The sequence below is a fragment of the Jaculus jaculus genome, chromosome 21, assembly GCF_020740685.1.
Source record: "Jaculus jaculus isolate mJacJac1 chromosome 21, mJacJac1.mat.Y.cur, whole genome shotgun sequence".
Classification (NCBI taxonomy): Eukaryota; Metazoa; Chordata; class Mammalia; order Rodentia; family Dipodidae; genus Jaculus; species Jaculus jaculus.
The window spans coordinates 6,105,601-6,119,372 of record NC_059122.1 but is presented as its reverse complement, the minus strand read 5'-3'; positions in this window follow the sequence as shown (position 1 = coordinate 6,119,372).

Sequence of the window (13,772 nt, the reverse complement as noted above, 5' to 3'; positions counted from 1 at the left end):
CATTTTGTATCATGCTAGTGAACAGCAAGAAAATGGCATTTGCCCAACTGGTTTTCTTTCTTGTTCTTTTTTTTTTTTAAATTTTTTGTTCATTTTTTATTTTATTTATTTGAGAGCGACAGACATAGAGAGAAAGACAGATAGAGGGAGAGAGAGAGAATGGGCGCGCCAGGGCTTCCAGCCTCTGCAAACGAACTCCAGACGCGTGCGCCCCCTTGTGCATCTGGCTAACGTGGGACCTGGGGAACTGAGCCTCGAACCGGGGTCCTTAGGCTTCACAGGCAAGCGCTTAACCACTAAGCCATCTCTCCAGCCCTTCTTTCTTGTTCTGAAGCAGAATACTAAGTGATTGCAAAAGTGAGAGGAAGGAAGGTTTTGCAAGAGGGAGCAGACGGCTTTCTCTGGATCCCCCTACCCTTGGCCCTTATTGCCCTAGTTACTTTGTGACACTCATCTGTCTCCTTAGAGGGAGCAACCTCAGCTGTTAAAATGTGACAGGACTGTCCTTAGAGCCAGGCACACAGCTCAGTCATCGAATAGCACGTGAGACCAGAGCATCTGAGGTATCGCTGTACTTGAGTCTGTATACGTCCCAAACTGAAGTGAGGTAATTTTCAGAATTTCTCCGATCCACGTCTTTGGAGGTGGAGGATCGGAAGTCGTGGTGGTAGAAATTCACTGGGTCAGCTTTGGACTGAACCGCTCCTCTGTAATTCTTCTCTGTTGATCTTTTCACTCCGATGACCCTCAGTTTTCCCTTTAAAGTTAGCATGGTATTGTATACGAATCTTTTTTTTTTAATATTTTTGTTCATTTTTTATTTATTTATTTGAGAGCAACAGACACAGAGAGAAAAGAGAGGGAGAATGGGTGCGCCAGGGCCTCCAGCCACTGCAAACGAACTCCAGATGCGTGCGCCCCCTTGTGCATCTGGCTAACGTGGGACCTGGGGAACCGAGCCTCGAACCGGAGTCCTTAGGCTTCACAGGCAAGCACTTAACCCCTAAGCCATCTCTCCAGCCCCTGTATACGGATCTTTAATGTGGTGTGTGTGTCTGCCCTTTGTCTACCAAGTGTAGTGTATCTTTGTATTTTAGCTCCAAGCCCTCTTGCCCCTCCAGCCAGCACACGCCAGGCTATAAATGAATCCTGATGGCCTGAAAATTGTCTTTATGGGACAGTTTCTCCATTGTCAAGTGTTGAGGATTTAAGCTCCCTGCCCTTTGTACTCCTTGTGTCTTTTATGTGAAATTTGAAATTCCACTGTGTTCATTTCTTACAGAGTCGAAACTGCGACGTCCCATGTATTAAAGCCATAAGCTTTTTATATTCCCTGGCTGAAAAATTGTGGGAAACAAGGCCTCTTAATCTTATGCTCCCATTAAAGATCTGTGGTATTTAACTCGTTGGATTCTGGAGACAAAAAAAAAAAAAAAAAGATGGAGTGATTCCTTTAGACTTTGACTTATGTAAAAGGTCTGGTTTAGTTTAGGGCCTCTCCATTTACTCTATATTTTGGGGTGAAGGTGTATTTGATGAGCAGAAAGTCTGTTTCCGAGGTGAGGTATGTATGAAACAGGCCACATGGTATCTGGCTGGTAGAAATCAGGACACTGCCCCCCCCACACCCGCCCCGCGCCCCACCAGATCTGTATTGTATTTAGTAGATAAGTATTTTCTCCATCGTATGTTGGTAATAATCGACGTGCTGGCTGTTGGGCTCCTAGGCTGCTATTAAAGGGAGCCCCTTCTGCACAGGAGGAGGACCTGAGGGAGGCCAAGAGGGGTGACACATTTCCTTTGGTGAAGTCATATCCCACCCACAAGGCCTAATGAAGCTAGCGACATCATCCTGAAAATGAGCAATTATCTGTAAAAGCCTCTCTACGTGATCGGTTCGAACCGCGATGTCATCTGCTCCTGTGAGTGTTGGCGTGACCCGCATGGAACGTACCAACGGGAACTGGGACGCTGGCCTAGAATAAACCCTGTGGGCCCTGCAGTGCCCAGTGGACACAGATAAACGCCACCATCCCTTTTCCTTGATTTCTCCCTTCCTGAGTGTTTCTTTCTATAAATATTTATGATAATCTGTTTGTCATTTTGTGTATCATTGATACTGAACTGGGTAGAAAAATAAAGTGACAATTTCTTTCTTTTTTTTTTTTTTTTTTTACTTTCAAGCTTTTTTTTAATTAAAAAAAATCCTAAGCCGGGTGCGGTGGCGCACGCCTTTTAATCCCAGCACTCGGGAGGCAGAGGTAGGAGGATCGCCGTGAGTTCAAGGCTACCCTGAGACTAGAGTTAATTCCAGGTCAGCCTGGACCAGAGTGAGACCCTACCTCGAAAAACAAAAACAAAAACAAAACAAAAAAATCCTACCTGGAATTATTTTTTCTTTTCACAATTTTTATTAACATTTTCCATGATTATAAAAAATATCCCACGGTAATACCCTCCCCCCCCCCAGCACTTTCCCCTTTGAAATTCCATTCTCTATCATATGACAATTTCCTTATAAAGAATTTTTATAATTACTTACTAGAGAGGAAGAAAAAGAGAGAGATAAAATGGGCGTTCCAGGGCCTCCAGCCACTGTAAATGAACTCCAGACGTATGCGCCACCTTGTGCATCTTGGTTCACCTGGGACCTGGAGAATCGAACCTGGGGCCTTAGGCTTTGCAGGCAAGCACCTTAACTGCTAAGCCATCTCTCCAGCCCTAAAGTGACAATTTTTTTTTTTTTTTTGTATTTAAGAGAGAGAAGCTGAGAGAGAATAGGCATGAATGCCAGTGTCTCCTGTTGCTGCACATGAACTCCAGACACATGTACCACTTAGCGCAACTGCTTTACATGAGTACCAGGGGATTGAGCCAGGCTTGTCAGGATTTGCAAGCGAGTTCCTTTAAGTGCTGAGCCATCTCCCAAGCCCCAGTGACCTCTTTTTTTTTTAAATATTTTTTTTTGTTCATTTTTTATTTATTTATTTGAGAGCGACAGACACAGGGAGAAAGACAGATAGAGGGAGAGAGAGAGAATGGGCGCGCCAGGGCTTCCAGCCACTGCAGACGAACTCCAGATGTGTGCGCCCCCTTGTGCATCTGGCTAACGTGGGACCTGGGGAACTGAGCCTCGAACCGGGGTCCTTAGGCTTCGCAGGCAAGCGCTTAACCGCTAAGCCATCTCTCCAGCCCGAAATGACCTCTTTTTAAATGAGAGAGAGGGGGGCAAGAGAGAATCAGCAAGCCGGGGCCTCCAGCCACTATGGTCGAACTCCAGATATGTTCACCACCTTGTACATGTGTGTCACTGTGTGTGTCTGTCTTACATGGGATCTGGAGGGTCGAACTTGGGTCTTTAGGCTTCACACGCTCAACTGCTAAGCTCTGTCTCCAGCCTGTGTGTGTGTGTGTGTGTGTGTGTGTATAGATAGATAGATAGGTAGGTAGATAGATAGATAGATGTAGATATAGATATATTTCTTTTTTTTTTTTTTTTTTGGTTTCTTTCTTTGTTTTTGTTTTTCGAGGTACGGTCTCACTCTAGCCTAGGCTGACCTGGAATTCACTATGTAGTCTCAGGGTGGCCTTGTGAACTCACGGTGATCCTCCTACCTCAGCCTCCCGAATGCTGGGATTAAAGCGTGCGCCACCACGCCCGGTCACGGCCTACAATTTTTTTTTTTTTAATGCAACTGTTTATTGAAATATGTGTCTGTAAGGTGACTTACTTAATTTCAAGTGTGTGCTTGTACATTTTCCCTTAACCGTTGCAGATTAGTTGTGGAGTTGTTGCTTACAAAACTTAGAGAGGTTTTAACTTTCTGAGTAAACAGAGTGTGCTCAGAACCAGACTAATTTGGTGGGTAAGCTATGTTTAGTGGTAACTCTTAGGAGTCTGCATTCTCAAAAGTCTCCCTTTTCTGTTGCCTTGGCTGTCTTTCTTCCAAAACTAAACAGAGGGTGCAGGTGCTGAAAGCCATCTCTTCTTTAATTTTTTAAAAATTTTTTCTCAATTTTTATTAACATTTTCCATGATTATAAAAAGTATCCTATGGTCATGCCCCCTCCATTTTCCCCTTTGAAATTCCATTCTCCATCATTTCCCCTCCCCACCTCAATCATTCTACTTACATATATACAATACCAACCTATTAAATACCCTCTTCCTTTCTCTTCCCTTTATATCTCCTTTTTAACTTACTGGCCTCTGCTACTGAGTTTTTTTTCCTTCTCACGCAGAAGCCCACTCATCTTTAGCTAGGATCCACATATGAGGGAGAACATGTGGCGCTCGGAAAGCCATCTCTTAACAGAGGTTTCTTTTCTTGTATTTCTTCTCAACAGATCACACTCCCCATTCTACCAGTTACATCTGTCAACTTTATTCAAATCAGTCTGAACTTCACCTTAGGCTACGGTCTCATGCTTCTGTTCTTGCTTTCCCAATCCCTGTTTTAATTTATCTTTAAAAAAAATATTTATTTATTTATTTATTTATTTATTTATTTATTTATTTATTTATTTATTTATTTGAGAGAGAGAATGGGCACGCCAGGGCCTCCAGCCACTGCAAACGAACTCCAGACGCGTGCGCCCCCTTGTGCATCTTGCTAACGTGGGACCTGGGGAACCGAGCCTCGAACCGGAGTCCTTAGGCTTCACAGGCAAGCGCTTAACCGCTAAGCCGTCTCTCCAGCCCCGATCTTTGACTTTTGTCACAGTCAGGTTCGCATTGCTGGCAGAAATCACCCGACCAAGAGCAGTTTAGGGGGGGTTGTAAAAAAAAGGTTTCTTTTGGCTTACAGGCTCTGGGGGAAGCTCCATGATGGCAAGGGAAAATGATGGCATGAGCAGAGGGTGGACATCACCCCCTGGTCAACATAAGGTGGACAACAGGAACAGGAGAGCGTGCCAAACACTGGCAAGGGGACACTGGCTGTAACACCCATAAGCCCGCCCCCAACACTACACCGCCTCCAGGGGGCGCTAATTCCCACATCTCCATCAGCTGGGAACCTAGCATTCAGAACACCTGAGTTTATGGGGGCAACTGAATCAAACCACCGCAACTCTATTTTGCCTCAGTTCCATTGGTAACTCTACATCGGTCTGTTCCTGACTGTCATGTCTCAGTAACAAAAGGCACTCCTCTTCCTCAAATTAGTTGAAGCATGGGAAGGGTGCTGGATCCTCACGAAGGTTTTTGCACCCAGGTTCTGTGCGTCCGCCTCCTGAGTTTTCTTTTCTGCTGACTGGCCTTCTGCCAGTCTCTTCAGCTGCCATCTGTGTAACACGCAGACAGCTGTTTCTGAATGCCAACCCAATTCCTGATGGCAAGAAATTAACCCCAAATGGGTCAGGTCTTCAAGGTCATGCAGGGTCAACATGGCCTCTGAGACAAGAACAAGGTACAGTTTTCTTAGCTCAACATAGTGGACAATATTTGGGGTTCAGGGCCTTCCCAAAAAACCTGGCAAATCCTCTTGTCTTGGAATGGCACCCCAAGGAGCTATGCCTCAGGTGGAGAAAGGATGGTTAATTAGTGATTAGAATCTCCTCATTAAGTTGAAGTAGGTAATTTCTGTCAGTACCTCCCAGGTCTAAGCAGAAGCTGCCCTCAATCCTCTGGGGGTGGGAAAGCAACACCCCGAGACCTTAAACTTTGTTTTTTTTTTTTTTTGGTTTTTCGAGGTAGGGTCTCACTCTAGCCCAGGCTGACCTGGAACTCAGTATATAGTCTCAGGGTGGCCTCGAACTCATGGCAATCCTCCTACCGCTGTCTCCCGAGTGCTGGGATTAAAGGCATGTGCCACCGTGCCTGGTTCTAAATAAATTTATTTTGATTTATTTATTTACTTGAGAGAGAGAGAGAATTTATGCGCCAAGGTACCCATCCACTGCAAATGAACTCCAGATACATGTGCCACCTTCTGCATCTGGCTTACATGGGTCCTGAGGAATTGAAACAGGGCCCTTTGGTTTTGCAGACAAGCGCCTTAATTGCTAAGCCACCTCTCCATCCCTGAATATTCTTTCTTATGCTTGAGAAAACTGCTTCATAAATTATGTTTCTCTTGGTATGGACTGTTGAGATGGTCTCTCAACCTTTTATCTAAAAATGCCTTCATTTCCCTCTCACCATATTTGAAGATGATTGCTGGCTGGACTGGGATGTAGCTCAGCCAATAGATTTCCTGGGATTTGGTCCCCAGCGCTGCATAGGCCAGGCATGGTGGGACACAGTTATAAATCACAACATACTGGAGACAGAGGTGAAGGGTTTGGGGCCAGCCTTGGCTATGTGTAATTGTCTCAGCAAAAAAACCAAAATGCCAGATAAAATCCTAGGCTGGTTCATTTATTTCTGGACTGATTTTCTATTCTAAAAAGTTTCCATAGCTCTCTCTCTCTCTTTTTTCCCATTTTTGTTTATTTATTTGATAGAGGCAAAGATAGAGAGTATGGGCATACCAGGGCTTCTAACCAGTGCCCACGAATTCCAGATGCATGCACCACCTTTTGCATCTGGCTTTACATGGGTCCTGGGGAATAGAACCTGGGTCCTTTAGCTTTGCAGGCAAGTGCCTTAACCACTGAACCATCTCTCCAGACCTCCATAGCTCTTTACTTTTTTTTTTTTTTTCTGTATGTGGGGAGCTAGAAAAATTGCTCAGTGGTTAAGGTACTTCCTTGCAAAGTCTAATGACCCGGGTTCGATTCTCCAGTACCCATGCAAAGCCAGATGCACAGTGGTCATACGTCTGGAGTTTGTTTACAGTGGCTAGAAGCCCTGGTATGTCTATTCTTTTTCTCTCTTGCCCCCTTGGAAATTAATAAATATTTAAACAATTTTTTTCAAGTTAGGCCCTCTCCCCCAGCCCAGGGTGACCTTGAGCTCGCAGTGATCCTCCTCAATTTTTCAAGTATTAGGGTTACCAGCCTGTGTCATTACTCCCAGCAATAGAAACCTTTGATATGTCGAAGATGTGCATTGTTGGCTGGAGAGATGGCTAAGTGGTTAAGGTGCTTGCCTGTGAAGCCTACGTACCCAGGTTCGATTCCCCAGGATCCACATTAACCAGCTATACAAGGTGGCACTTGCATCTCGAGTTTGTTTGCAGTGGCTGGAAGCCCTGACGTGCCCATTCTCTCCCTATAGCTGCCTCTCTCTCTCTCAAATAAGTAAATAAGTAAAAATAAATTTATTACAAATAAGATGCAGCCGAGTGTGGTGGCACATGCCTTTAATCCCAGCACTTGGGAGGCAGAGGTAGGAGGATCACCATGAGTTCGAGGCCACCCTGAGACTACGTAGTGAAACCCTGGTCAGTCTGGGCTAGAGTGAGACCCTACCTCGGAAAACCAAAATAAATAAATCAATAAAAGAAAGAAAGAAGTACATTGTAATTTAAGAATAAACAAAGTTTAAAACTAAGAGAGGTGGAATAAAACATAATTTTGGCTTGGGAGATGGCCGAGTGGTTATAAGGTGCTTATTTGTAAAGCTTCCTGGCCCAGGTTTGGTTCTTCACTTCCCACGAAAAGCTAGATGCACAAAGTAGTGCATACATCTGAAGTTCATTTTGTTTATTTATTTGTAAGGAGAGGAAGAGAGAGAATGGTCATGCCAGGGTCTCTAGCTGCTGCAAATGAACTCCAGATGTATGTGACACTTTTTCCATCTGGCTTTATGTGGGCACTGGGGAATGGAACTCAGGTTGTTAGGCTTTGCAGGCAAGTGCCTTAACTGCTCAGCCATCTCTCCAGCCCTCATTTTTATTTTTATTTTTTTTATTTTTTGGTTTTTCGAGGTAGGGTCTCACTCTGGTCCAGGCTGACCTGGAATTAACTCTGTAGTCTCAGGGTGTCCTTGAACTCACGGCGATCCTCCTACCTCTGCCTCCCAAGTGCTGGGATTAAAGGCGTGCGCCACCTCGCCCGGCTCATTTTTTTTAATTAATTAATTTATTTATTTATTTTATTTATTTATTTGAGAGAGAAAGAAAGAGGGAGAGAGAGAGAATGGGTGCGCCAGGGCCTCCAGCCACTGTAAACAAACTCCAGACACATGTGCTCCCCTGTCCACCCCGTGTATCTGGCTTATGTGAGTCCTGGGGAATCGAACTTGGGTCCTTTGGCTTGGCAGGCAAATGCCTTACCCACTAAGCCATCTCTCCAACCCTGCCTTTTTAAAAAAATTTTTATTTATTTGCAAGGAGAGTGAGAGAGAGAGAGCCCAGACACAAGCACTACTTTGTGTATCCAGCTTGATGTGGGTCTTGGGGAATTGAACTTGGGTCGTTAGCTGTTGGGCTGGAGCTCAGCAGTTTAAGAGAACTTCCCGTGCAAACACGAGGGCCTGAGGCCTGAGAGGCCACTTGAATTCGATCCCCAAGACCTACATAAGCAGCTGGGTGTGGCCACAGTCCTTTGGGGAGCAGAAAGCTACCCGGGATTTGTGAGAAGACAGCTCCAGAATCAGTAAGAGACTGTGGCTCAAGCCAGAACAGGCAGAAGCACCATCGAGGGGTACACCCGAAGCTTTTCCCTCTGGCCACTGTAGTTCAGTGGTGCCGAATGAACCTGTACACACCGCTGCCCATTACGCACACGCACACCGCTGCCCATTACGCACACGCACACCGCTGCCCATTACGCACACGCACACCGCTGCCCATTACGCACACGCACACACCACTGCCCATTACGCACACGCACACCGCTGCCCATTACGCACACGCACACCGCTGCCCATTACGCACACGCACACACCACTGCCCATTACGCACACGCACACCGCTGCCCATTACGCACACGCACACCACTGCCCATTACGCACACGCACACACCACTGCCCATTACGCACACGCACACACCACTGCCCATTACGCACACGCACACCGCTGCCCATTACGCACACGCACACCGCTGCCCATTACGCACACGCACACCACTGCCCATTACGCACACGCACTCCACTGCCCATTACGCACACGCACACCACTGCCCATTACGCACACGCACACCACTGCCCATTACGCACACGCACACCACTGCCCATTACGCACACACACCACTGCCCATTACGCACACTCACACCACTGCCCATTACGCACACACACCACTGCCCATTACGCACACACACACCACTGCCCATTACGCACACACACCACTGCCCATTACGCACACACACACCACTGCCATTACGCACACGCACACACCACTGCCCATTACGCACACACACCACTGAACATTACGCACACGCACACACCACTGCCCATTACGCACACGCACACCACTGCCCATTACGCACACACACCACTGCCCATTACGCACACGCACACACCACTGCCCATTACGCACACACACCACTGCCCATTACGCACACGCACACACCACTGCCCATTACGCACACACACACCACTGCCCATTACGCACACGCACACCACTGCCCATTACGCACACGCACACCACTGCCCATTACGCACACGCACACACCACTGCCCATTACGCACACACACACCACTGCCCATTACGCACACGCACACCACTGCCCATTACGCACACGCACACCACTGCCCATTACGCACACACACACAACACTGCCCATTACGCACACGCACACCACTGCCCATTACGCACACGCACACCACTGCCCATTACGCACACGCACACACCACTGCCCATTACGCACACGCACACCACTGCCCATTACGCACACGCACACCACTGCCCATTACGCACACGCACACACCGCTGCCCATTACGCACACGCACACACCGCTGCCCATTACGCACACGCACACCGCTGCCCATTACGCACACGCACACCGCTGCCCATTACGCACACGCACACCGCTGCCCATTACGCACACGCACACCGCTGCCCATTACGCACACGCACACCGCTGCCCATTACGCACACACACACCACTGCCCATTACGCACACGCACACCGCTGCCCATTACGCACACGCACACCGCTGCCCATTACGCACACGCACACCGCTGCCCATTACGCACACGCACACCGCTGCCCATTACGCACACGCACACCGCTGCCCATTACGCACACGCACACCGCTGCCCATTACGCACACGCACACACCACTGCCCATTACGCACACGCACACCGCTGCCCATTACGCACACGCACACACCGCTGCCCATTACGCACACGCACACCGCTGCCCATTACGCACACGCACACCGCTGCCCATTACGCACACGCACACCGCTGCCCATTACGCACACGCACACCGCTGCCCATTACGCACACGCACACCGCTGTCCATTACGCACACGCACACACCGCTGCCCATTACGCACACGCACACACCGCTGCCCATTACGCACACGCACACCGCTGCCCATTACGCACACGCACACACCGCTGCCCATTACGCACATGCACACACCGCTGCCCATTACGCACACGCACACACCGCTGCCCATTACGCACACGCACACCGCTGCCCATTACGCACACGCACACCGCTGCCCATTACGCACACGCACACCGCTGCCCATTACGCACACGCACACCGCTGCCCATTACGCACACGCACACCGCTGCCCATTACGCACACGCACACACCGCTGCCCATTACGCACACGCACACACCGCTGCCCATTACACACACACACACCGCTGCCCATTACGCACACACACCGCTGCCCATTACGCACACACACCACTGCCCATTACGCACACGCACACCACTGCCCATTACGCACACGCACACACCACTCCCCATTACACACGTGCACACAAATCCAACTGCTGTTAGCAAAGGACGTGGGAACAGCAAAAAGGCAGACATATGGAAGCCAAAACCACAGGAAACAATAAATACGGGAGTATGTTTGACAAAGTACGCCTCAGGGCAAAAAAAACCCCACTTTACTACAGATCAAGAAAGGTTAAGATCAAAAAGGTTGGGCTGGAGGGATGGCATAGCGGTTAAGGTGCTTGCCTACAAAGCCAAAGGACCCAGGTTCCATTCCCCAGGACCCACATCAGCCAGATGCACAAGGGGGCGCACGCGTCTGGAGCCCGTCTGCATCGGCTGGAGGCCCTGGCGCGCCCATTCCATCTGTCTTTTACTCTCTCTCAAACAAATCGAATAAATAAATATTTAAAAAGGTTAAGAAGGTTCCTTCAAAAGAAAAGATTCAGCTCACGAGAAAGAACTATAAGGCACCTAGTTACAGCCTCGGAGCACCGAACACAGTACGGGCAGGGCAGGGGCAGAGTGGGCACTTCAAAATGGAGCATGTGCCACCACACCCGGGTTTTGTTTCGGTTTTTCGAGGTAGGGTGTCGCACTCAGGTCCGCATTGCTGGTGGAAATCACCCAACCAAGAGCAGCTTGTGGAAAAACGAGGTTTATTTTAGCTTACAGGCTTAAGGAGGAGCTCCACGATGGCAGGGGGAAAACTATGGCATGAGCTGAGGGTGGATATCACCCCCTGGCCAACATCAGGTGGACCATAGCAACAGGAGAATGTGCCAAACACTGTTAAGGGCACACTGGCTATAACACCCATAAGCCCGCCCCCAACAATACACCACCTCCAGGAGGTGTTAATTCCCAAATCTCCATCAGCTGGGAACCTAGCGTTCGGAACACCTAAGTTTATGGGGGACACCTGAATCAAAGCAGCACATAGGGTCTCCCCCTAGCTCAGGCTGACATGGAATTCACTCTGTAGTCTCAGCATGGAACTCAAGGTGGTCTTCCTACCTCTGCCTCCTGAGTGCTGAGATTAAAGGCGTGCGCCACCATGCCCAGCCACGACTACCAGTTTGTGATCTTCATTTGTCCTCGCTCCCGAGGAGATGGGAATGTACTTTCTACAGACAGAAAGGAAGAGAGAATGGGCACGTCAGGGCCTCCAGCCACTGCAAACGAGCTCCAGACGCATGCACCCCCTTGTGCATCTGGCTTACGTGGGACCCGGAGAATTGAACCTGGGCCCTTAGGCTTCACAGGCAAGCACCTTAACCGCTAAGCCATCTCTCCAGCCGGGGCCCAGGCATATACTTTGTATTTAAACACAGCCAGTAGGCTCGAAGCAGCCTCCTCCATCAGGCATATTTCTGTTTATTTTTATTTATTTTCAGAGCAACAGACAGAGGGAAAGGGGCTGATAGAGAGAATGGGGGCACCAGGGCCTCCAGCCACTGCAAATGAACTCCAGACGTGTGCGCCCCCTTGTGCATCTGGCTAACGTGGGTCCTGGGGAAATCAAGCCTCGAACCGGGGTCCTTAGGTTTCACAGGCAAGCGCTTAACTGCTAAGCCATCTCTCCAGCCCCATCAGGTGCATTTCTGCCCAAAGAAAACAGTCCGGACTGCTTCCTTGCTGGGGGCGGGAGGGTTAATTAGAATGGGGTTGTTCATCCCAGCTGAATCAAATGTGCTCCCCATGATCTCCCCTCCCCCTTTTGTTGTAACATTTTTAATGATGTATTCCACTTTTTTTCACTCTGTTTTCTAAACATTTGTCACCACTTCTGCATTTGGATCTTCATGCTGGAAAATCTGAGGCTTACATGGAAGATTGATTTTTAATGCCCCTTGTGTTGTTTTTTTTCTGCTATAACATTTGCATGCAATTATGTTATTTTTAAAATAGGAGACCATCGAGTTTGGGGGAGTAAAAAAAAAAAAAAAAGAAGAAAAAGAAGATATCTGGTGGATGAGCAAATGGAAAGGCTGGTCTTTCATTTTGTGAACATCCCAATTACATCGAGGTAACCCTTGTGAAAGATTTCTGTCTCTTGTAAGGCAACACGTGGTTTTTTTTGTTCCAGGGAGACTGAGACCAAGTTTGGCTGCCTCAACCCTTGCTTGGTCATGGAAGAGGAAATTGGGAAGTATTGTATTTCCACTGGCCAGTAGAGGTCACTCTTTCAAAGTTAGAGGAAAACTCATCTCCGCAGGTCTTATTCACAGTAGTGGTAAAGTATATATAGCTTTAGATGTTTTTAAATTTTTATTTAATTTTTGAGAGAGAGTACTGGGTGCACCAGTACCCTTTGCCACTGCAAACTGACTCCAGAGACGTGTGCCACTTTGTCTGGCTTTACATGAATAGTGGGAAAGCTTTGAAAGCAAGTTTAAGCTGAGTTCTCTCTCCAGAACTGGGATTTTAAAACTTTTTTTTTGTTTATTTTATTTATTTATTTGAGAGCTACAGACAGAGAAAGAGGCAGAGAGAGAGAGAGAGAGGGAGAGAATGGGCGCGCCAGGGCTTCCAGCCACTGCAAACGAACTCCAGATGTGTGCGCCCCCGTGTGCACATGGCTAACGTGGGTCCTGGGGAATCAAGCCTTGAACTGGGGTCCTCAGGCTTCACAGGCAAGCGCTTAACCGCTAAGCCATCTCTCCAGCCTTTTTTTTTTTTTTTTTCAAAGTAAGGTCTCACTCTAGCCCAGGCTGATCTGGAATTCACTCTGTAGTCTCAGGCTGGCCTTGAACTCAGAGCGATCCTCCTACCTCTGCCACTCCAGTGCTGGCATTAAAGACGTGCACCACCACATCCAGCATAGGATATATTTTTTAACTCATGCCTTTGTTTGTTTGTTTGTTTGGCATTTTCAAAACGCTCTGCAAAGTAAGTTACTTGTATATATTATGTTGAAATGGCACGAGAAGGTTTCTCTTGGCAGGGGCTTGCAGAATAATAGAACTTTTATTGAGCATCAACTGTGTGTTAGACCCTGTGCTGCTTGGGTTACATACATTATATTTTTGTTTTTTT